Source organism: Ostrea edulis, chromosome 10, assembly GCF_947568905.1.
Source record: "Ostrea edulis chromosome 10, xbOstEdul1.1, whole genome shotgun sequence".
Lineage (NCBI taxonomy): Eukaryota > Metazoa > Mollusca > Bivalvia > Ostreida > Ostreidae > Ostrea > Ostrea edulis.
The window spans coordinates 19085832-19113171 of record NC_079173.1 but is presented as its reverse complement, the minus strand read 5'-3'; the positions used below and the strand labels follow the sequence as shown (position 1 = coordinate 19113171).

The window sequence follows — 27340 nt, the reverse complement described above, 5'->3', positions numbered from 1 at the left end:
GATCGTATAGTTGACATTAATTGTATGCAAAGATGAAGTCGCAAGCCTTGTAGTTATGTTTTGTATCTGGAGTTTACTTTTTTGACTGTTTAACAACATCAAACTTTCTGCGAGAAAATTGCAGACAAGTAATTCATAATTAGACAAACAGTGGCTAAATGTAAAGGAGACTCAAGAAATGAATATATTCTTTGACTCCAACATATTGTAAGATAGTCTCATATTCAAATCCTCAGTAAAATAATGTGGATTTGATACTGCTCTTTTTATCATATAACTGTTCAGCAGGATGAGTGAAGTGTTATTGTGAATACCACAATGAGTGCGAAATAAATCCAGAAGAGGAAAGGATTTTTTTGTGAATATGCATACATATCCATTAAATTGTTAAATAATGATCATGTATCGCATATATAATGTGGATCGTATAGTTGACATTAATTGTATGCAAAAATGAAGTCGCAAGCCTTGTACTTATGTTTTGTATCTGGAGTTTACTTTTTTGACTGTTTAATAACATCAAATATTTCGCGAGAAAATCTCAGACAAGTAATTCATAATCAGAAAAATAGTGGCCAATTGTAAAGGAGACTCGGGAAATAAATATATTCTTTGACTCTAGCATATTGTAAGATAGTTTCATATTCAAATCCTCAGTATTTCGTCAGTTTCATATACAATCTTAAAACATCCATTTTCCCTCCTTAAATTGGTGCTCGATTTACCTCGTACTATCCAGTATTCATCATTTGTACACACTTCTCAATATATTGTCCTTGAAATATATTCGGGGATGGTGTAACCAGCAGAATTTGACTGTTTAAGGAAGTGGTTCCATATCTTCCAAACAGGTTATGCTATAATTAAATCAGTATAGAATTATGTCTGACAACACATCGATTGATTTTGATAGCCAGTTGTCTGATATCTTTGAACCATAAACAGGGTGGTATATTACTTTAAAAATGTTAATACTATTATACTTTTTATTATTTTTGAAGGGTATTACATACTCGTATTTTTGGTTTAAATAAAAATTTAAACTTTGTACCCAGACAATTTCGTAAATCCTGAAAAGTGGAATGTACTGAGTATTTTAACAGGAAAAAAAAACATACGACGGTCTTTTTATGTATAGGTTAATGCCCGAGTACCTATCCATTCCATAAAAGTAATGAAGTAATGGGACCGAGGCCTCGAAGGGTACATTGCTTGTAAGGATTGAACGGTACGAGTATATTGACCCACTTAAGTTCCAGTCTCTTATAGAGGACAGATAATTTCTTTTATGCATTATGAATATACATCTTAATATTATATAAGTAAGGACTCTGTATATTTTTTCATATAGAACATCTGTTTAATTACTTCAACTAATTAATTCAGCGGCGTAGTGGATAGAGCTTCTGAATTATGTGCGGAATGTAGAATGCTCGAATCCCATCTGTGTGTCTGGATTTTAATCTGAAATGAAAATGTTCACGATATTTTGGTAAAATGTAAAAGTTCCATAGTGACAAAGAGGTATTGAAATTTGTACATACAGAAAATGATAAAAATCAACTCAACAGAACAATGTTATGCAGTTGTCTGAAAATCTGTAAACTAAAATACTTGTACTTTTTTCGTGATATCAAGTCATCATGAACTTAAAGGCATGAATTAGTATTATGCCTTTGCAAAATGAAATTTGGACACAGTATAAATGACTAGAAATAGCTTATACATTCACTTTCATACAGTTGTATTATTTTTGAATTGATTGGCTTCCCAGATTAATATAAAATTGAGAATAAGACAAACGTGGACTACTGGAAACATCAGAAGTAGGATCAGGTGCGTATGAGGATACCTGCCGTGTGTCTTATATCTTGACCATGTAAGCAAAGCAATCCACAGGCAAAATCAGTATATCAAGAACGGCGTAACAAACGGTATGAAAAACCAGCAACCCTAATTCGCCCGTCAGTATCTGACACCGATCCAAAGAAAAACCCCACAGCAGACCACGCCATTGTTTACCCAACAGTCACATCTTTTCTGATCTCCTGAAATGTTCAAATACGATAATAGAAATAAATAATAAAATAATATTTAAAACTTACCGGATTCCATGTTTGTGATTATTGTCGTCATTGTAATAAGTGTAATAAACATGAAAATAATGTGATTTTTTATTCGATCCCTCATCTCTCCAGACGTACAAAATACGCGCACAGCGAGTACACGAATAACTTGTATAGACGATGTAAACGCATGCCTTATACACACCGAGTACACTTATAACTAAAGTAAAAGTAGAACTTGAACATACCAAGTGAACGTATACCATGTATATACCGAGAAAACGTATGACATCATAAATACATACCGAGTAAAATTATACCTTATAGACACCAAGCAAAAGGTGAACTTGTACATAACAAGTAAACGTGTAACATTTTACATAGGTACGTGAAGGATGTTTTGCTTTATAGTAGCATATTCCATAGAGAGAAAAATAGTTTTACTCACCAGCATTGACAAATGGAATGGAAATACACACCAGAGTTGAATATATGGATATAAAGGTCCATCAGTGCTGAAGACAGGGATACATGTATCCTATGGTCTCTAGGTAGCAGTTCATTTGTGAATCGTCCGTGGTTTGATTGATTTGTGAGTTGTTCTAATTGATCACTTTTCATTTTATACAGTGTGTTCGTTTGATGGATTTCAATACATGAATGAAAACAAGTTGTTGCTGTTTTATGATATATATTACATTACGGAAATTTATTTGAATTGTATAAAGGTATCATCATTCTTCCTAATTGCATGATGATATGCCACTTTTGAGACAATAACTAACAGTAAATTGGTATGCAAGTTGATCCTAAGTAAAATTCACAACTTTATAATTTATCAGTATCATACAAAGATTCAGTTGACTCGTATTGCAAGCTATATGAGAATGATGACTGTTTCCACGTGCTACTGATAACACCTTAATCAGCGGCATATCAAACAAGACAAATCTGATTATGTAGACAGATGTCAGATGTATGTAATGTTTAGAAGTCATTCGAAATCGCATCAAATTAGATCCTACTCACGGTACACAATGGTATGTGGGACAATTGTTAACATTAGAAATGTATATGTACATATATATATGCGCATGTGTATGCATTTATAGGGTATGTCATAATAATTGTAAATAACTACATAAAATAACAAACTTACTTCCGATGCCAAGGGCAGTTTAGATATTGGACAATAATCCAATCTCTACACAAGGAGTTTACCTGGTGGATTGGAATTCTTCAAGCTTTAAGGCCATTTCAAATCGATGTTTTCAATAATGTTAGCGGCAAAAGATACAATGTCATTCATTGCTGATAAATTCATGCATCAAGTGTCTTTGACGTATACTGTAAATTGCTACTTTACAAATCAGCATTTTATACAATGTTCAAAATGTCTGGTACATGCTGAATACTTGCCAAATCCGGTTATTGTCGACAAGACAGTTTCTGCATCAGTGGAAACTGGGATGAAATCTAAATAGATAATAACATTCATATACGAAGGTGCATGGATACTTCTTAGGTGGAGGGAAAAAAACCACTTCTAAGATTCATTTCAGAGTAAGTTGAGCTTCCGGGGGTTTGACACTCAGTACTTAATAACCAAGAACGCAGAATGAAAGGAAAAACAAGAATTATTTTAAGCAACTCCTGTAGATTAGCTGTTGACTCGATTCGTTTGTATTTATGAAAATTGAAGATACCGAACAGTAATAAATCTACATAGATCAAATAAAGAATGCAAAAGTAAGAATAGGGCAAACACGGACTTCTAAACACACAAAAGGTGGGTGGAATCAGGTGTCTCGGAGGAGTAAGCATCCGTTGTTGATAGTTTTATAATTCTAACTCATAGTGATGCTTCACCCGCTGTTTGAAAAGAGCTTCAAACTTTGTCCCAGGAATGACGATAAAGGCTATCACGGTGCTTTCTTTATTATGATAAATCTTAGGGTGTTTAATTAAATAGACTTGTGATTTTTTCTTTTAATATAGAAAACTTGACGAATGAACAATTAGAACAAAGACTAACTGTCCTAGGTTTTAAGCTACATGTACCACCAGTAATCAAACAACCTTTCATTAAATAGATCCAAAATACGTACCAGGAACTGTTGTTTCCACGTCGGTAGAACCAGTGGTGGAATCTGAAATGGTACAGCTTTCATTAATCTTTGGTATATACATGTACATATACTGTTTGGTGTATATTCATTTTGTTTTCGTATCAAAGACAAATAAACGTTACAATTATAGCCTCATTGTGAAGTCGTTTCTACATTGACATTGTAAATTAGTGCATTGGAGTAGTAGGGCGTGTCCTATTTCGCTCCCTATAAAACATCCATTCACATACCAAATCCAATAAAAACGTAATTTGTAAATACGTTTGTATATTTAGTGTAATTTTAGTGCTAGTGTTTTATTAGAGCTTTATCCATCTGATGTAAACCTTTGTGTTTGCCATGAGGTTGGGACATATCCTACCACAAGAAGGATGATCTAATTCTTCATGTCGTTGGTAATTGCAACGATTAATTGATTGATTATATCATGTTTAACGTCTCGCTCGAGAATTTTTTCACTCATATTGAGACTTCACCAAGACCGGTGAAGGACTTCAAGTTTAGACATATGATCGACGCTTACGGCCATTGAACAGTTAGGGTTCTTTAGCGTGAAACACCTACTGTGACACGGGACATCCGTTTCTAAGGTCATCTCAGAGGACCCGTGACATTCATACCTGGTGCCGATCGTTTGGCGATGGAACTGTCACTACATGTTTTAACGAATTAGGTTTGTCACCACCGGAATTCGAACCTTGGCCTTCAGCATGCTGGGGAAAGCTAGAACCTTTTGGCAACCGCGGCGGTTGTCATTGTAAGGAAGTAAAGCACTTCAAGCATAGCCAATACTCGCAGGAAGGAGCCGAATTCATGTATCGGGGATAGGTTTTTGAAAAGTATTATATCATTTGCATAGAAACAATTCAATTTACACATAATAACAAACATGGTATGTCGCTTAAAGGGAGATATGTCCGAGTATTATATAACTCTTTTTTTTCTCACTCGAAAACCCCACCTGGAAATCTCACCGATGTATCTTGAGAATGTATATACTACTCTGTGAAAATTGTTTTCATTCAACAGCACAGTTTTTTTTTATAATTACGTCTTCAATATACCATTGTTTTTACGGTAGCGACACTGTTTTCCATTGAATTATATAGACAATAATAGTGATTGACTTTACTCAGTGCAGAATTCAATTTAAAATAGACAGAATTTGTTGTTGTTCATTTGGATACTATAAATAATAAAGCGAAATAAAAACAAATGGAAAATTATCTTTGAAAAAAAGCGGTAATCGAGTTTGTTTTTTAAACAAAAATGATGTCAAAGTTTGATAAAAACTATCAAATCAGCAGTTTTTAACAAATAACGTTACATATATTCGCGAAATCAGATTTGCTCTAGAATAAACTGTACCTCTAAGGGGAAAACTCACTCTAGAGCCGAAACACCCTCTTGAAGTCTTGCTCTAGAGGGACAACCCACTTTCATCCCCTTCTGCGCAAACTATGAATCTCTCTCTCTCTCTCTCTCTCTCTCTCTCTCTCTCTCTCTCTCTCTCTCTTGGTGAGTTAAAATGAGTTATTCATTTCAATGTGTGTTTTATTCACCGTTTTCCTCTCTTGAGTTTAATGAACGACTTAACCAAAATAATTGAATTCCTTGCTAAAAAAGGTTTTGGTATCTAAACAATCTCCATAAAGTGATTGTAGTTTACCAGGAATAAATGGAGGAGAAGTCCTGTTAAGGGGAGATAAGTCTGATTCTACAAGTAGTGATAAAGGAGGTCTTCCCAAGGGGAAGTCTGGCTCTAGAATGAGATTTCCCCGTGGGTTCTCCCCCAAATTTGAATTTAACACTCAGTGAATTAATTATTGATACGAAATCAGGTTCATGATATTAAGATTTGTTTTTCCGCGAATTAAGCAGACCGTGATTTGTTCCGAAATTAAAAATAGCGATTTTTTTCCGACCGCGATATTAACCTGCTATACAGTAGAACAAACATGGATTCTTTAACATTCCAGAGGTGACATCTGGTGCTCATGAGGAGTAAGCTTCCCTTGTTGATAGTTTTATAATTCTAACTCATATCGATGCTTCACCATCTCTTTAAGAAGTGCTTCAAAGTTTGTCCCAGGAATGGTGATCAATGACATAACGGTGATTTCTTTATCATGACAACGCTATCATGTTACGGGAAGTTAAATCTTGTAGGTGTTTAGTTAGAGAGACCTGTTATTTTCTCTTTTTTTCATATAGAAAGCTTGGCGAAAGAACAGTTATAACTAACACTAACTGTCCTAGGTTTCAAGCTACATGTGCCACCAGTAATCAAACAGCCTTCGATTAAATAGATCCAAAATACGTACCAGGAACTGTTGTTTCCACGTCGGTAGAACCAGTGGTGGAATCTGAAATTGTACAGCTTTCATTAATCTTTGGTATATACATGTACATATACTGTTTGGTGTATATTCATTTTGTTTTCGTATCAAAGACAAATAAACGTTACAATTATAGCCTCATTGTGCAGTCGTTTCTACATTGACATTGTAAATTAGTGCATTGGAGTAGTAGGGCGTGTCCTATTTCGCTCCCTATAAAACATCCATTCACATACCAAATCCAATAAAAACGTAATTTGTAAATACGTTTGTATATTTAGTGTAATTTTAGTGCTAGTGTTTTATTAGAGCTTTATCCATCTGATGTAAACCTTTGTGTTTGCCATGAGGTTGGGACATATCCTACCACAAAAAGGATGATCTAATTCTTCATGTCGTTGGTAATTGCAACGATTAATTGATTGATTATATCATGCTTAACGTCTCGCTCGAGAATTTTTTCACTCATATTGAGACTTCACCAAGACCGGTGAAGGACTTCAAGTTTAGACATATGATCGACGCTTACGGCCATTGAACAGTTAGGGTTCTTTAGCGTGAAACACCTACTGTGACACGGGACATCCGTTTCTAAGGTCATCTCAGAGGACCCGTGACATTCATACCTGGTGCCGATCGTTTGGCGATGGAACTGTCACTACATGTTTTAACGAATTAGGTTTGTCACCACCGGAATTCGAACCTTGGCCTTCAGCATGCTGGGGAAAGCTAGAACCTTTTGGCAACCGCGGCGGTTGTCATTGTAAGGAAGTAAAGCACTTCAAGCATAGCCAATACTCGCAGGAAGGAGCCGAATTCATGTATCGGGGATAGGTGTTTGAAAAGTATTATATCATTTGCATAGAAACAATTCAATTTACACATAATAACAAACATGGTCTGTCGCTTAAAGGGAGATATGTCCGAGTATTATATAACTCTTTTTTTTCTCACTCGAAAACCCCACCTGGAAATCTCACCGATGTATCTTGAGAATATATATACTACTCTGTGAAAATTGTTTTCATTCAACAGCACAGTTTTTTTTTATAATTACGTCTTCAATATACCATTGTTTTTACGGTAGCGACACTGTTTTCCATTGAATTATATAGACAATAATAGTGATTGACTTTACTCAGTGCAGAATTCAATTTAAAATAGACAGAATTTGTTGTTGTTCATTTGGATACTATAAATAATAAAGCGAAATAAAAACAAATGGAAAATTATCTTTGAAAAAAAGCGGTAATCGAGTTTGTTTTTTAAACAAAAATGATGTCAAAGTTTGATAAAAACTATCAAATCAGCAGTTTTTAACAAATAACGTTACATATATTCGCGAAATCAGATTTGCTCTAGAATAAACTGTACCTCTAAGGGGAAAACTCACTCTAGAGCCGAAACACCCTCTTGAAGTCTTGCTCTAGAGGGACAACCCACTTTCATCCCCTTCTGCGCAAACTATGAATCTCTCTCTCTCTCTCTCTCTCTCTCTCTCTCTCTCTCTCTCTCTCTCTCTCTCTCTCTCTTGGTGAGTTAAAATGAGTTATTCATTTCAATGTGTGTTTTATTCACCGTTTTCCTCTCTTGAGTTTAATGAACGACTTAACCAAAATAATTGAATTCCTTGCTAAAAAAGGTTTTGGTATCTAAACAATCTCCATAAAATGATTGTAGTTTACCAGGAATAAATGGAGGAGAAGTCCTGTTAAGGGGAGATAAGTCTGATTCTACAAGTAGTGATAAAGGAGGTCTTCCCAAGGGGAAGTCTGGCTCTAGAATGAGATTTCCCCGTGGGTTCTCCCCCAAATTTGAATTTAACACTCAGTGAATTAATTATTGATACGAAATCAGGTTCATGATATTAAGATTTGTTTTTCCGCGAATTAAGCAGACCGTGATTTGTTCCGAAATTAAAAATAGCGATTTTTTTCCGACCGCGATATTAACCTGCTATACAGTAGAACAAACATGGATTCTTTAACATTCCAGAGGTGACATCTGGTGCTCATGAGGAGTAAGCTTCCCTTGTTGATAGTTTTATAATTCTAACTCATATCGATGCTTCACCATCTCTTTAAGAAGTGCTTCAAAGTTTGTCCCAGGAATGGTGATCAATGACATAACGGTGATTTCTTTATCATGACAACGCTATCATGTTACGGGAAGTTAAATCTTGTAGGTGTTTAGTTAGACCTGTTATTTTCTCTTTTTTTTTCATATAGAAAGCTTGGCGAAAGAACAGTTATAACTAACACTAACTGTCCTAGGTTTCAAGCTACATGTGCCACCAGTAATCAAACAACCTTCGATTAAATAGATCCAAAATACGTACCAGGAACTGTTGTTTCCACGTCGGTAGAACCAGTGGTGGAATCTGAAATTGTACAGCTTTCATTAATCTGTGGTATATACATGTACATATACTGTTTGGTGTATATTCATTTTGTTTTCGTATCAAAGACAAATAAACGTTACAATTATAGCCTCATTGTGAAGTCGTTTCTACATTGACATTGTAAATTAGTGCATTGGAGTAGTAGGGCGTGTCCTATTTCGCTCCCTATAAAACATCCATTCACATACCAAATCCAATAAAAACGTAATTTGTAAATACGTTTGTATATTTAGTGTAATTTTAGTGCTAGTGTTTTATTAGAGCTTTATCCATCTGATGTAAACCTTTGTGTTTGCCATGAGGTTGGGACATATCCTACCACAAAAAGGATGATCTAATTCTTCATGTCGTTGGTAATTGCAACGATTAATTGATTGATTATATCATGCTTAACGTCTCGCTCGAGAATTTTTTCACTCATATTGAGACTTCACCAAGACCGGTGAAGGACTTCAAGTTTAGACATATGATCGACGCTTACGGCCATTGAACAGTTAGGGTTCTTTAGCGTGAAACACCTACTGTGACACGGGACATCCGTTTCTAAGGTCATCTCAGAGGACCCGTGACATTCATACCTGGTGCCGATCGTTTGGCGATGGAACTGTCACTACCTGTTTTAACGAATTAGGTTTGTCACCACCGGAATTCGAACCTTGGCCTTCAGCATGCTGGGGAAAGCTAGAACCTTTTGGCAACCGCGGCGGTTGTCATTGTAAGGAAGTAAAGCACTTCAAGCATAGCCAATACTCGCAGGAAGGAGCCGAATTCATGTATCGGGGATAGGTGTTTGAAAAGTATTATATCATTTGCATAGAAACAATTCAATTTACACATAATAACAATCATGGTCTGTCGCTTAAAGGGAGATATGTCCGAGTATTATATAACTCTTTTTTTTCTCACTCGAAAACCCCACCTGGAAATCTCACCGATGTATCTTGAGAATATATATACTACTCTGTGAAAATTGTTTTCATTCAACAGCACAGTTTTTTTTTTATAATTACGTCTTCAATATACCATTGTTTTTACGGTAGCGACACTGTTTTCCATTGAATTATATAGACAATAATAGTGACTGACTTTACTCAGTGCAGAATTCAATTTAAAATAGACAGAATTTGTTGTTGTTCATTTGGATACTATAAATAATAAAGCGAAATAAAAACAAATGGAAAATTATCTTTGAAAAAAAGCGGTAATCGAGTTTGTTTTTTAAACAAAAATGATGTCAAAGTTTGATAAAAACTATCAAATCAGCAGTTTTTAACAAATAACGTTACATATATTCGCGAAATCAGATTTGCTCTAGAATAAACTGTACCTCTAAGGGGAAAACTCACTCTAGAGCCGAAACACCCTCTTGAAGTCTTGCTCTAGAGGGACAACCCACTTTCATCCCCTTCTGCGCAAACTATGAATCTCTCTCTCTCTCTCTCTCTCTCTCTCTCTCTCTCTCTCTCTCTCTCTTGGTGAGTTAAAATGAGTTATTCATTTCAATGTGTGTTTTATTCACCGTTTTCCTCTCTTGAGTTTAATGAACGACTTAACCAAAATAATTGAATTCCTTGCTAAAAAAGGTTTTGGTATCTAAACAATCTCCATAAAATGATTGTAGTTTACCAGGAATAAATGGAGGAGAAGTCCTGTTAAGGGGAGATAAGTCTGATTCTACAAGTAGTGATAAAGGAGGTCTTCCCAAGGGGAAGTCTGGCTCTAGAATGAGATTTCCCCGTGGGTTCTCCCCCAAATTTGAATTTAACACTCAGTGAATTAATTATTGATACGAAATCAGGTTCATGATATTAAGATTTGTTTTTCCGCGAATTAAGCAGACCGTGATTTGTTCCGAAATTAAAAATAGCGATTTTTTTCCGACCGCGATATTAACCTGCTATACAGTAGAACAAACATGGATTCTTTAACATTCCAGAGGTGACATCTGGTGCTCATGAGGAGTAAGCTTCCCTTGTTGATAGTTTTATAATTCTAACTCATATCGATGCTTCACCATCTCTTTAAGAAGTGCTTCAAAGTTTGTCCCAGGAATGGTGATCAATGACATAACGGTGATTTCTTTATCATGACAACGCTATCATGTTACGGGAAGTTAAATCTTGTAGGTGTTTAGTTAGACCTGTTATTTTCTCTTTTTTTTTCATATAGAAAGCTTGGCGAAAGAACAGTTATAACTAACACTAACTGTCCTAGGTTTCAAGCTACATGTGCCACCAGTAATCAAACAACCTTCGATTAAATAGATCCAAAATACGTACCAGGAACTGTTGTTTCCACGTCGGTAGAACCAGTGGTGGAATCTGAAATTGTACAGCTTTCATTAATCTGTGGTATATACATGTACATATACTGTTTGGTGTATATTCATTTTGTTTTCGTATCAAAGACAAATAAACGTTACAATTATAGCCTCATTGTGAAGTCGTTTCTACATTGACATTGTAAATTAGTGCATTGGAGTAGTAGGGCGTGTCCTATTTCGCTCCCTATAAAACATCCATTCACATACCAAATCCAATAAAAACGTAATTTGTAAATACGTTTGTATATTTAGTGTAATTTTAGTGCTAGTGTTTTATTAGAGCTTTATCCATCTGATGTAAACCTTTGTGTTTGCCATGAGGTTGGGACATATCCTACCACAAAAAGGATGATCTAATTCTTCATGTCGTTGGTAATTGCAACGATTAATTGATTGATTATATCATGCTTAACGTCTCGCTCGAGAATTTTTTCACTCATATTGAGACTTCACCAAGACCGGTGAAGGACTTCAAGTTTAGACATATGATCGACGCTTACGGCCATTGAACAGTTAGGGTTCTTTAGCGTGAAACACCTACTGTGACACGGGACATCCGTTTCTAAGGTCATCTCAGAGGACCCGTGACATTCATACCTGGTGCCGATCGTTTGGCGATGGAACTGTCACTACCTGTTTTAACGAATTAGGTTTGTCACCACCGGAATTCGAACCTTGGCCTTCAGCATGCTGGGGAAAGCTAGAACCTTTTGGCAACCGCGGCGGTTGTCATTGTAAGGAAGTAAAGCACTTCAAGCATAGCCAATACTCGCAGGAAGGAGCCGAATTCATGTATCGGGGATAGGTGTTTGAAAAGTATTATATCATTTGCATAGAAACAATTCAATTTACACATAATAACAATCATGGTCTGTCGCTTAAAGGGAGATATGTCCGAGTATTATATAACTCTTTTTTTTCTCACTCGAAAACCCCACCTGGAAATCTCACCGATGTATCTTGAGAATATATATACTACTCTGTGAAAATTGTTTTCATTCAACAGCACAGTTTTTTTTTTATAATTACGTCTTCAATATACCATTGTTTTTACGGTAGCGACACTGTTTTCCATTGAATTATATAGACAATAATAGTGACTGACTTTACTCAGTGCAGAATTCAATTTAAAATAGACAGAATTTGTTGTTGTTCATTTGGATACTATAAATAATAAAGCGAAATAAAAACAAATGGAAAATTATCTTTGAAAAAAAGCGGTAATCGAGTTTGTTTTTTAAACAAAAATGATGTCAAAGTTTGATAAAAACTATCAAATCAGCAGTTTTTAACAAATAACGTTACATATATTCGCGAAATCAGATTTGCTCTAGAATAAACTGTACCTCTAAGGGGAAAACTCACTCTAGAGCCGAAACACCCTCTTGAAGTCTTGCTCTAGAGGGACAACCCACTTTCATCCCCTTCTGCGCAAACTATGAATCTCTCTCTCTCTCTCTCTCTCTCTCTCTCTCTCTCTCTCTCTCTCTCTCTCTCTTGGTGAGTTAAAATGAGTTATTCATTTCAATGTGTGTTTTATTCACCGTTTTCCTCTCTTGAGTTTAATGAACGACTTAACCAAAATAATTGAATTCCTTGCTAAAAAAGGTTTTGGTATCTAAACAATCTCCATAAAATGATTGTAGTTTACCAGGAATAAATGGAGGAGAAGTCCTGTTAAGGGGAGATAAGTCTGATTCTACAAGTAGTGATAAAGGAGGTCTTCCCAAGGGGAAGTCTGGCTCTAGAATGAGATTTCCCCGTGGGTTCTCCCCCAAATTTGAATTTAACACTCAGTGAATTAATTATTGATACGAAATCAGGTTCATGATATTAAGATTTGTTTTTCCGCGAATTAAGCAGACCGTGATTTGTTCCGAAATTAAAAATAGCGATTTTTTTCCGACCGCGATATTAACCTGCTATACAGTAGAACAAACATGGATTCTTTAACATTCCAGAGGTGACATCTGGTGCTCATGAGGAGTAAGCTTCCCTTGTTGATAGTTTTATAATTCTAACTCATATCGATGCTTCACCATCTCTTTAAGAAGTGCTTCAAAGTTTGTCCCAGGAATGGTGATCAATGACATAACGGTGATTTCTTTATCATGACAACGCTATCATGTTACGGGAAGTTAAATCTTGTAGGTGTTTAGTTAGAGAGACCTGTTATTTTCTCTTTTTTTTCATATAGAAAGCTTGGCGAAAGAACAGTTATAACTAACACTAACTGTCCTAGGTTTCAAGCTACATGTGCCACCAGTAATCAAACAACCTTCGATTAAACAGATCCAAAATACATACCAGGAACTGTTGTTTCCACATCATAGCATCATTGTGCAGTCGTTTCTACACTGGCATTGCGAGTTAGCGTATTCGACGAGTGGGGCGTTCCTTAATTCGCTCCTTATAAAACATTCATTCACAAGTCAAAACCAATAAAAATCTATTCCGTGGAGTAAATACGTTTGTATATTTAGTGTAGTGTTAGTGCTAGTGTTTTAGTTTAACTTTTAGCCATGGCACGAGTAGAACCCGACCTGACGACGCCCTGCTTATGAAGCAAATTCTCTACCACTGGGCTACCGCGACTGATCACCGAACCTAGGATTTGTATTGATTAAGTATGTGTAATATAATTTTTGGTAAATTCTATCCTTTATTTAGATATAGATTTGTTTTATTACTCTAACAAATACATATCACTTTTGATATAGGCGCACCCATACATACCGTACCCCCACCCCCCTCAAGATTAAGTTGTTTACCTTTCATGTTTCTAACAATGAAAAGAGGTCATAAAATCAATCAACATTATACAATTTATTGCATTGTAGCGAGGGAGATATAAAAATTTATTTACCCAATTTTTCTTGGGTGAATAATTCTTCACATCTCCCGAACATTCATTAAATAAATTGTTTATCATACCGAAACAAAGTAAGACTACAAAATGCATTCGAAATTGGAGCCCGGTCATCGATACATTGTATGTAGCTGTGGTCGTCCTAACGGTATCACCGCTCCGTCAACGTATTAGTAGGTACAACAAACGAAATACAGTGATGTATTTCTATTCTCCGTGAATGCTGATTTACTTGCTTGCTTTTGTATAAGCCAAAATCAGACGATTTAACTGTGTATCAGAGACCCGCACATTCTGTAGCTTACGGACTATGAAAATATAATGACTCGGCCTTATTGTGACATCACAATATAATATGTCTACCTTGACGTAAAATGTATGGAAAATGCACGAGGCTACCGAAGGGGTGAAATATGATGGGGATATATGTTTGGGAGACAAGTGATTGTCTTAACCAGTCAGATTAGGCGTTCCATATAATTCTCATACTGCGCTGTAAAATCACTTTAGCAGGTCAAGAGCTGATAAATCTTGCAGTATACACTACTTGAGATGCATGATTTATATTGAGTTTCTTATGGTCTCTATAACGCATATAGTTGGATTAGACTCTAAAATATATGGTTTATGATATATGAATTCAACGATTACATGTATTCATATTAGTACATGTACATGAGAGGTGAAGATAACGAACAGTGGAACTGATATACATTGATGAAATATATCAGGGAACATGCTTGTTGTGGAGACTAGATCGGTGTCTGTATTCCCGAGGGTAGATGTTATACCTGGATCACAAACTACTTCTTGAGGTTTCAGGTCCTTCAGGAATGTTTTTCTTAGAGTCACAGGGCTGTGACAGGAAGGACCGATAATCCACTGTAATCGTCTTCTTTTCACCAAGAGAACAATGTCGACCAATGGACAATTGCAAAGTAGAGGATTTCCATATAATCCACTGAAAGAGACAAATATCATGTATTGATTAAAGAGACAAGATTGTAATATAACCATGTGATAGAAAATTGAAACACTGCTATACTTTGTTGCATTTACCGGGGGAGGTGCAGTGATAACATTATCATGATATGTGTCCTTTCATTGAGTAATATATTCCACATTCGTTTGAAAGTGTATATACTATATACCAGTTCAACATACAATGTACGTGTGTGTGGGTACGATATAACACAATGGCGAAGTAAAGCTACCTCCACATGGCCAGGAGTCCCTGTTTACGTTTTTTTTTTTTTTTTGTATTCGTTACAGGAACATTGAGATTGATCACTGTTCGTTATGTTCACTTTTCCATTCATTGTGGATATTCTCAGAATATATCGTTTACTGTGTCATTTAAAAAAGGTTGTTAAACTTTGATATTTCGTTATATTTTAATAACAACAGATTCACAATTTTGAACCTAAGGGAAGTTCACAATGTCTATTTAGTATGATGTCGGAGTAGATCGGCAGGCTATGTTTTTTTTTTTTTTGGGGGGGGGGGCAGGAACATCTCCAGATCAATATCATTAGAATTACAATTTGGAGGAAGGTAATCACCAAATCAAAATATTTTTAAAGATGCCATTATAAAATCAATTTTATGAGAGATAAGATAGAATCATTTCTTCAGACGAATTAATTTATATCAGCAGCTTAAATAATTTTGCATCATTCATTATAAGATATATCACTGTTCGTTATTTTCACCTTTCATTGGGTAAAGTAACAAAAATCAACACCATTTTCAAATTTACACTTTTCGTACAATTACTCTCATCGACAATATTGAATTGTCATACAAATAATCGGTATCTATATAGATAGCCTTACAATATCCATAGTTTCGTCAGTGTATTGATGATTCCATTCTTTAACGTTTTATGTACTAATTAAGTTTAATTGAGCAACACTACAATGATGAAATATATTAATCTGTAAACTGATTTAATACACGAGCGCATACGTATGACTTTAAAGATGGGAATTAGATCCATCGGCCACCATTTATTTATTTTCCAACAAATATAATTTGCATACATGTATTGAATAGAAATAACCCAGTGAATTCCAAAATAAAACAGCACATATATGTTATTCTATATTTGGATATTTTTTTCTTTACAGAATGGAGACGTTGATGGCAATTAAACTCATACACATTATGGCAAATGAGATATGTTCACGTTCTCCATCATCAGTTCCTATATCTATGTAGCGATATTTAATTATCACCTAGTCACCGTATCTGTGTCTCTCAACTAATTCATTTCATTAGCGCAATTTTTCCTTATGATCTATTTGGATTGTACTTGTGAACTTCCTTAAAATAACATCTCAAACAATGAAAGGCGAAGATAACGAACAGTGATCAATCTCATAACTCCTATAAGCAATATAAAGCAGAGCGTTGGGCAAACACGGACCCCTGGATATACCAGAGGGGGAGTTGGGTAAATAGGAGTAGTAAGCACTCCCTGTCGACCGGTCACACCCGCCGTGAGCCCTATATCTTGATCAAGTAAATGAAATTATTCGTAGTCAAAAACAGTGCGCCAAGAAATAATCATATGCATATGTCACATCTGTCAAGATATATCATCTCTGGAAGTTTCAAAATGAAATATTTGAACGTTTATGAAAAAATGCCTCGACAAAATCTTTTTTTAAAATCAAAAATCGGACATATCACACGTGCGGGAGTCAATTTTGGAAAAAAAATACTGACGTTACTCTAGAAATAGATAATGTTAATGGTATATTTGAAATTCAAATCAAACACTTGATTTATTAACGAGATGTATGGGGACGAAGAAAGACCAATTTTTCAACATTTTTCTCCATAAACCGGAAGTTACTATTTTTAACAGTAAGTATTTTTTTTTGGCAAGTATCACATTTTCTGAAACTATGAAAGAGACCTAGTCAAACCATGCAAGTTTCGTTTTAGACACATAGTTTTGAAATTTGACGTTTTCTTTATTCATTTCCGTTGACGAGCGGAAGCGACGGCCAAAAAAATTAAATGCGTATGTCACATCTAGAAGTCGAGATACATTATCTCTGAAAGTTTCAAGACTCAATCCTAAACCATTTATGACAAAAAACTTGAACAAAATGACCTTTTAAAAACTGTAGATCGGACGTAATTAACGACCAGAAGTAAATCTCGAAAAAAGAAAATGAATGTAGTTCATTTTATGGTGCATCTTTCCTGAAAGTTTGATGAAAATATGTCAAGTCATTTCCAAGCAATCGCGTCCACAAAATCGGGAAGAAAAAGAACAATAATAAAAATAATAACAAAAAAGAGGACAAGAAACATAAAAATAAGAAAAAAATCTTCAATTGGAAACGGAAGACCTTAATAAGAAACAGAGTAAAAACAATATGTTCCCAACTTTGCTTGGGGAACATGATAATGATAATAATAAGAAACAGAGTAAAAACAATATGCTACCAAACTTTGTTGGGCAACATAATAATAATAATAATAAGAATGATAAGAAACACAGTAAAAACAATATGTTCCCAAACTATCATGGGAAAAAAAGATGCACAGTCTGGAATACATTGTATACAAAGTTGTTTTAAAATGTGGCCCACCAAAGCATTAGAACATAGACAGTAGGGCAAACACGGACCCTGGACAAATCAGAGGTGAGATCGGGTGCCTAGGAGGAGTAAGCATCCCCTGTGTGATGTAAAACATCGATATCGGTTTTATTTTGGTACACTTTTCGTATAGGAAAGAGAAAAATTAATCTCTATTATTCAGACAATCAAGAAATTCTTTTGTTCAACAGCACCCTGACTCGGCAAACACGTACTCTGAAGTTGATTTTAAAAAGATGTTGGATTTTCTCACTAATAATATATCTCCGTAGTCTTTGATGACCATGTCTTCCAACAGTCTGTTAGAATTCAAATTGACACGAATTGTGCTCCTTTGTTAGCTGACCTGTTTTATATTCTCATGAAGTAGAATTTATTCAAAGGATTCTACATGACAAATACCATCTTTCCTGACCTTTCAATCGACATTTCGATATATTGTAAAGTTGAAATAAAAGACAACATATGGCCTTCTACTTCTGTATCGTATGGCCTTCTACTTCTGTATCGTACTTTTATTGCACATACATTTTAAAGGGAAACAAAGCACTCAACCTGATGACAAACACGATGACTTCAGCTTCTCCATCGTAGACCGTGATTTATATCTATTTAGCAGTATTCAATTATCACTTTTATTAGGTATTGATGTTCCTGAATTGAGTCGATGCGCAAGAGATTGTTATGCTTATGATACATTTTTAAATCGAGGTAAAGTACTGAAAAACAATTGATATTACAGGAGTCTCAACAGTCTCGATTAAAGTCAACATTTCGCAAATACTATGCTCGTAATAACGATCAAAGAACATGACCCACAATATGCCATTTTTGGCCTACCAAATTTGGAAAAATTAAAGAACACTTTAGAATAAATCTAAGATTATATTTTTTATCCATAACATGAGCCAAGTTGTATTGTGCAATCGTTTCCTCACAACGGATGTTTAAAGCACTCAAGTAAATGCCCAAACCTACCGCAGTTTCACGTTTTCCGGGAAAATCGCATAAATTTGCCAACTTCAGTCTATAAATTCACATAGGCCGCATTACTCACGACTCAATTTTGTAAACTAAAATTAAAATGCAAAGTTCGATTAACACTTTCCATCAAAAAAATTAACTCGTAAGCAATGCGGCCATGTCGAAAAAAAAATAATGATAACAAAAGTGTCGTCTGGAAACGTCAGATTCCAAGGAAGTCAATACATACACCTAACACAGTTGATACAACTCAAAAAGAAACAGCAAAGAGGTGAGTTTTTATGTTCTTATATATTTTTTAAACTAAAAAATCAATATATAAACGAGTAAATATGAGAGTCATGGCCTATGGTAAAAAGGTACAGGGGAGGGGGGGGGAGGGGGGGGGGGAGTAACCTATCGTGTATGTTTGATTCCGAAGTCCGTTCCGATGGCTTTAAAAGTACCGATTTCCCTAACTTTTGTTACTTTAAAAATGATATTGTTCGAAACAGAATGAATGTTCGAATCAAACGTACAGTACAAACTTATTCGGCCATACGGAATACCCTAGTTAGAATAATCTAACTGTGTCTCGGGACAGGCCCTCACCACAATCGGTGCCGTAGGACATTATCATTTTAACGATAGAACATTCTCTCTAGGAATACCCCAGTAAACATTTCATTTATACAGGCCCAGCATGTACACATGTATTACGCATGGAGATGTGCGATATATATTCAGACAGTATGATCTATCGTATGAATTTGTCCATTGGTTCTCATAATTTTTAATTATGTACGTTTAAATAATATAGGCTACAGTTCAAAGTTTCTTATGAAATATGAAGTCTGTCAATTATAACTGTAAAGTTGTACCAACGTGTTACATTTACAAATGTCCGAATATTACGGCAATGTCAAACACGGCTATAAGCTCTATCTATTGTACATTTGTACTTGAGATTTGAACGCACACTGTTCATACATCGAACGGAGATAAAACAATTATTGATTTGTTTTCGACTTCAACTATTTAAGTTCGTAAATTCATAAGTCCCTTGTATATACGTGGAAAGAAACCTACAAAAACACACAGAAAGTTTGTTTTTAATGAAGTAGGTCAATTTAAATACATATCAAAATATATCTTGTTAAATAATATTGGACATAACTTGTGTTGAAATGTAGAGTATTCTCTTAATTATATTTACTTTTTTTCGATTGAAGGGCAATAACTCTAAATGGAAAACATAGTTTACTAGTGGAGGATCCTAGTTTTTTTTTTCTTTCGTTTTGTTTTATATATACACACGAAAATCAAACGCTTTAATTGATTTTAGAATTTTTATTTTGTGCTATAGACAAAATTGATATTGAAAAGATATGTTTTAAATGTTAGGAAAAAAAACCAATCTATAAAGGTGAAACGGCAAACCCCCACCCCCAGAAAATGTATTACAATACTACTGATAATTTTTCTATTATTTATATTATTTCATGTAGTGAGATGTGCATGGTTTTTGCACCAGTTTTCTTTTTGGATTAGGAAAATGGTTTACTTTTTCCTTAAAAAAGGACTTTGGACCGAATATAAATAACTTCCTCGTTTCCACAGAAATTTACATGGACTACATAATAGAAATAAATTAACCATGTAATATACATTGTTGTAAACCCCATACCCCCTCTATATGTCACACTGACATTAATCAACAAAACATTTGAAGATACACATGTTCAGTTTATTAGTGGAAAAAAAAAATAATTCCAAGTTTTTTAATACAATTTATTAATTGATTCACCAAGCATCAATTAACAAGTTAATTGATTTATAATTAGATTTTAGGAAAAATAACCTAGGCTAATGGGTTTTAACATGAAGATAAGATTTTCATCCAACCCAAATTGTATATTTTAATTACATATATATGACATAAATATTTCAGATATGCCAAGGAGTGGTCCCTAATTCTTTCTCTGTTTCAACTGTCCACGGAGAGTAAAACCAAAACACAGATCCAGGATTTCAAAGAAATATAGGTCAGTGATCACCACTCTGATAGGGAGGGCACCATCTGATCATGATTTTCTGTGCAATAGATGCCAGAGTATGTGTGTTGCTCCCATATTAAACAGAAGAATATCAAGTCGGTTAGGCAACATATTCAAGACAGTCCAGCACCACCAGCAGCAGCAGCAGTTCTTCCAATTAGTCCCCCTTCTGTATCACTCCCATCCCCATGTACATCAAGAGGGCACACTTCATGCTGTATCTGCAAGTGACCAGGTCCAAAGTTAGTTGTAGTCCCAGTAAGAGTAAGGCATGAAATCTTCATTTCAAAAGAGGCCACCATTCCTGCCGGGGCTCGCTTCTGTACAAATCACCTACAACAAGACATAGAATAACTTGAACCTATTGCTGACAACACCATGTTCAACAAAACAGGAGTGACATAATTAATCAAACAAGTTTTTGAGAGCTGAAGTTTTGAGAAAAGAGAAAATAAGGTTGGATTTTGACAACAGTGAAAGTCTAACAGTGAGCATCAGAATCTCCTGGGAACCCCTAAAGCTGCTTTTGAGGACTTGCTGACATATGTAAACCTGTAGAATATGGAAACTTGTGCTAGATAAAAGCTTTATAACCTTTCTACCAGTGATGTATTTGTTGACAATAAAAAGGGTATTTGATTTTAGCAGAATAATTACTTATTAGGAACTACTAGTATTATCATTATGATACTTAACTGGCAAATAACAAACAACAAACATGATTTGTAAATGTTATTTCCTGTATAGATCTACATGATACTTCTATTTTGGGAACATTATGAAAATAGGCCAATTTAGATTATTTCTCATTCTGTGGCATTTACAAGCATGTATACATTACATGTAAATGCAATATAATCCAAACAATTTAAAACTACAGTGCCTTAGGATATATTCTATTTCAAATATGTATCTAGATGCAATTCTATTCAAATCTATATTAATGCCTGGAAGATTTTTAGATCACAGCTCATGAATTACGTTCTGTCAGTCAATAATGTATTACACAAACATTTAAAAAAAAAATTGTTGGTTAAAAGACCTCAGTATCTTTACATGATTAATACGTATAAGAATATACAATTATTGATCAAGATAAATACAGTAAAATTTATACAGTATCATTTCTCAAATCGTATTTTCAGAGTCAACATAATATACTGACTCTGATCCCCTATATCGGTGTTGTGTTGTTATTATTCACGCTATGAAATCTACATGTACATGTAACAAAAAGATCATTTGATACTTACTATTAGGTGTCTACAGTAATTTTCCTTTAATCAGGTTTCACAGCAAATGCTCGTTGAACGTGTAATTCAGAGTAAATTCGAATTGAACATGTTTTGACGAGACGCGGTGTCAACTTATTTCGTTACCATTGCTTTCGATACTCGGTCGTTTTAATACTAGAAAAAAGAAGAAGAAAAAACAAAGAGAAAGAAAACAAAAAAAAAACCAAAACTATGGAATATATGAAACAGAATTGTTCCAATGATTCACTTCTTTCACCATGTAAATAAACTACATACTATAGTTATTCTTCTTATTTCAGTATTTTAAAATTCAAGTAAAAATAATTTAAAAGTAAAGTTGAACAATCACGGCTTTGGACATCATTTCCAAAATATTTCTTATTTCTATTTCCCAAATTTGGTCAAAAATGCTTATTATGATCATTGAATAAGCCACTCTAGCTATTTGAGTGCATATAACTTGATATATTCAGAGATTTATAGGTTCATGTACATTGTACATGGTCATTGGAGGTTTATTGTTGTGACGTGTATCCCGAAATGTTAATTTTTTAACATTAAATACCACAATATTCAACGTCATATTAACAAAAAAGTCTAGAATATATGAAAAAAAGAAAAACATTTCTAGAAAGCCTATATCCCGAAGCTTATTATATACGGAAATTATCAATATCCTAGGCTAGGCCATTTTTCATGGTTCGTGGGTCATGTTCTTTACCACTGCAACCTGCGGTTGAGTCAAATTATGTTTAATATGTTTCATACTAATTGTTAGGCCATTCTTTACACATTGGTGTTGACTACGGGTCACTCCGCTTATATGGCTCATGGTGGATGTGACCGGTCGACAGGGGATACTTAGTCTTCTTAAACACCTGTTCCCATGTCTGGTCTACCCAGGGGTCCATGTTTGTCCAACTGTTAATTTTGTATTGCTTATAATAGATATAAGATTCATCACTGTTCAACATTGTTCATTATCTTTACCTCCTCTGCATACAAATAATTCTTATGCATATATGTATACTTAAAGTGTCTCTAACTTAGTTAATGGATCAAAGATGTCATTTGGTAACGTTGCTATTTTATTTCCCCACAAATATCAGAATCAAAAAGATTTCCTGATTAACATTAATTGATCAACGCTCAAATGAAGAAATATATCATTTTCTAGACTGATTCAATCCACAACAGCAGATTTGCACAAAATTTGGTTTTAAACAAGTAATTCTAATCCATCACGAACGGTTAGTCTATCATCCAATAATTATATGTTTCATTTAACGTGTTGATCAGAAAGTATCCAGTCAACTCGAAATAAAAGCATCACATAATCTTCTATCTGTGTTTTATATTTGAATCTTTTTCTTTATTGATTTGGGACATTGGTGGTAAATGAACACATAAGGTTTGTGACAGCTAAGAAAAAATAAGGTCCGTCACCATTTCCTATATGTATGTAGAAATATCCCACTTTCACCTGGGTATGGTGTCTACGTTCCTCAAATGATTCTATAAACAAACGATAAACAAGATTTCTGTATGATTGATTTTAGTTTGTAATTTCGCAGTGACTCCAAACAAAGTCCCAACTTATAGTTTATATAAATGCACGGGTGACAACACCTTATATACAAATTTGCTCTATAACGTGAACCAATGTTGAAAAGTGACTGTCGCATTAAATTCCCCTTATTCTCATTCTGTATGCAATGTAAATAAATATGCTCTTATTTTGTGTATATATCGAACACACCCCAAATTCTGTTTGAAGCCTCTTTTTACTGTTCCCTAATCGGAACCCCACTTTACTGGGATTTAAACCGCCAGCCCGAGCGGAATTCAGTTTGAACACGGCAGTCTAGCAGGAAGGACAATTTTATACTTCTCTGCATATCAGTTTATATTAATCAGCAAACTTTTTCCAGTTCTATACATGGCATCTAAGAATTGCTGCATATGATCCAGCTTTTCTGACGTAAGGTGTTTTATTTACTACTGAGCAACTTGTCTATTGTTATTGTTATTTTAAAAGTCCTAAACATCCAGTTACAGGGTTTCATAGTGTTAACTTAATTTCATGTGATTTTCATTCGTTTCAAAATGGTACTAACTGAAACAAGTGTCCAGTGTATGGTGCAGTATCATAGTCATAAAGTAGATTTTGTCCAATATCTGTAAATGAATAGCAATGCAATGTAAAACTTCGATGCATCTGTGGAGTATTTCCAATAGAAAAAAAGTATAAATGTAGTGTCCTAAACAGAAGGCCTGTCCAGGATATTATATGCAAATAAGATAATGTCATGTGTGTATATATGTGTAAGATAACGCCACTCACTGCGTATTAGTAATGTATTGCATTCTATGGATGTGTATCAAAATAGATCCTCTCCCTGTGGTCTACTACAGTTATCCTGATGTAACCAGTGTATGAAGGATGTGGAGAGTAATCGTATAGTACAAGAACAACTAAGTTCCAGGAGTAGGTACACCCGTCAAACCTACAGAGGTCTAAGCTAATAAGCCAAGATCATGGACATTTGTGGAATTATGATCATGTTGATTAGGATAGATCATGCATATTAACATTTTTATATCTACATTGTGACTTTGTAATGTGTTAGCTTGACATGGTTACAGCCATCTCGTCCATCTGTAACAGTGACTTGTAAATTATTAGAACTATAGTTGTTAGGCCTTCAACTCTACATCTAGATATATCGACGACGTTTTACCTATTAACAAAATCATTTTCATTCAGATATGGATTCGATATATTCAAACAAATTTGATATAAAAGACACTATATATACCTCTACACCTGCTTCGTACTAAAATATTTTATTGAAAACAAATCTTAACGGCAAACTAATGACACACGAAATGTGTTCAGATTCTTCATCAACTTCCCCTATCTACACGACATGTAGGAACTAATCAAATTATATATCTCAACTGATTCGATACCCCAAACCTTATTTTCCTTATGATCTTTATTTAATCAAGGCAGGCTTCTTACAAACAAGTTGATATTACAGGAGTTTGAACAATCTTGTTTAAAGTCAATATTTCGCAAATTATATGCTCGTTATAACGATTTAATTTACCAATACAAGCTGCCGTTTAGTCAAATTATATCTAATGTGTTTCGTACTAATTGTTAGGCCATTCTTTACACACTGGTGTTGATTGCGGATCACTTCGTTTTTTAGGGCTCATGGTAGATGTGACCGGTCAAAAGGGGATGCTTAGTCAGCCGATAGGGAATGCTTACCCTTCTTAAACACATGTTCCCATGTATGGTTTACCTAGAGGTCCTTGTTTGTCTAACTCTTAATTTTGTATTGCTTATAATAGATGTAAAACTTATACGGTACCAATTTTGATGCACCAGATGCGCATTTCGACAAATAATGTCTCTTCAGTGCAAGGTGAAGATAACGAACAGTGATCAATCTCATAAATCCTACAAGTAATACAAAATAGATAGTTGGGCAAACACGGACCCCTGGACACACCAGAGGTATGATCAGGTGCCTAGGAGGAGTAAGCAAGGAGTGATGCTCAACCGAAATGTTTGAAATCCGAAATAACTATGAAGTTTTAGATCTAAATATAGCCAAAAACAGCGTGCCAAACAAGTGAAGCCAAATTCGTCCAAGGATAAGAGCTTTGCATGAGGGAGATAATCCTTAATATTGAAATGAATTTCTAAATTTTATAACATATAAGATTCATCACTGTTCAACATTGTTCATTATCTTCACCTCCTCTGCACACAAATAATTATGTATATAGATATACTTACAGTATATCTAGCTTCGTCAATGCATCAAAAATACCATTTGGTAACGTTGATATTTTGTTGCTTCTCAAGTCTCTGAATAAAAAAGATTTCCTGATTAACCTTAATTGATCAACGCTCCAATGATGAAATATATAATATTCTAAAATGATTAAATAGGCGAAAACATGAAATTTGCCTTAAATTTGATTTTAAAGAAGTGATACAATTCCATCATGAACGATTTGTCTATTTTCTAATAATAATAATTTCCATCAAAACCTGTAGATCAAAAATTATTCAGTCATCTTGAAATAAAAACACCACATTATTCTCTATCTGTGTATTATATTTAACCATCTTTCTTTATTGATTTGGGACGTTAATAGTAAACAAACACATCAGGTTTATGACAGCTAGGAAAAATTATGGTCCGCCACCATCAACTTCGTATATGTATGTAGAAATATTCCACTATCACGTGGGATGGTATCCACGTCGTCCAACTGATTCAATAAGCAAGTGCATGTTCTGCGTATGATCGAATTGGTTCGTAATTTCCCATTAACCCAAATCAAATTCCCAACTTATAGTTTATATAGGTGTACGGGTGGCAACACCTTAGAGGCGAATTTACATTATAATGAGAACTAATGTTGAAAAGTAACTAGTAATAAGTCAGAACTACAGTTGCTAGGCCCTCAACTCTACATTGAGATATATCGACGTTGCTTTACCTATTAACAAAATCATTTTCAATCATATGTGGATTGGATATTTCCACATAAACTTGAAATAAAAAACACCACATACACCTCTAAATTTACTTCGTACTTAGATATTTTATTGAAAATAAATCTTTACGACAAACTAACGACCTATGGAATTATTCCAGCTTCTTCACCAACTTCCCATATCTACATAACATGTAGCACTACTGTGGTGTTTATGTATCTCAGTTGAATCGATACCCAATACCTTGTTTTCCTTATTATTTTTTTTTTAATCGAGGCAGACTTCTTACAAACAAGTTGATATTACAGGAGTTTCAGTAGTTCATTTAAGGTCAATATTTCGCAAATTCTATGCTCGTTATAACGAAGAAATTTATCAATACAATCTGCAGCTGAGTCAAATTATGTCTAATTCTTTCATATTAATTGTTAGGCCATTCTTTACACTAATTTTGACTGCGGATCACTCCGCTTATAAGGCTCATGGTAGATGTGACCGGTCGACAGGGGGTGCATTGTCGGTCAATACGGAATGCTTACTCTTCTTAAACACCTGTTCCCATATCTGGTTTACCCAGGGGTCCATGTTTGTCCAACTGTTAATTTTGTATTGCTTATAATAGATATAAGATTCATCACTGTTCAACATTGTTCATTATTTCACCTCCTCTGTATACAAATAATTGTTATGTATATAGATATACTTACAGTCTCCCTAACTTCGTCAATGCATCAAATATTCCATTTGGTAACGTTGCTAATTGATTTTCTTCCAAGTCTCTGAATCAAAAATATT

The 27340-nt window shown here is 34.6% G+C and overlaps 1 protein-coding gene and 1 long non-coding RNA gene across 2 annotated transcripts in view; both read right to left on the bottom strand.

Moving 5' to 3' along the window:
* Window positions 1-27340, bottom strand: part of LOC130051024 (vasorin-like) — a 291342-nt gene that overhangs the window by 85359 nt on the left and 178643 nt on the right. The window lies entirely within an intron of this gene.
* On the bottom strand, window positions 1393-4222 carry LOC130051028 (uncharacterized). The gene is made up of 3 exons (XR_008799423.1): window positions 4175-4222; window positions 1853-3542; window positions 1393-1464 (listed from the first exon to the last, which is right to left on the bottom strand). It is a non-coding gene; the product is annotated as an uncharacterized LOC130051028 (long non-coding RNA).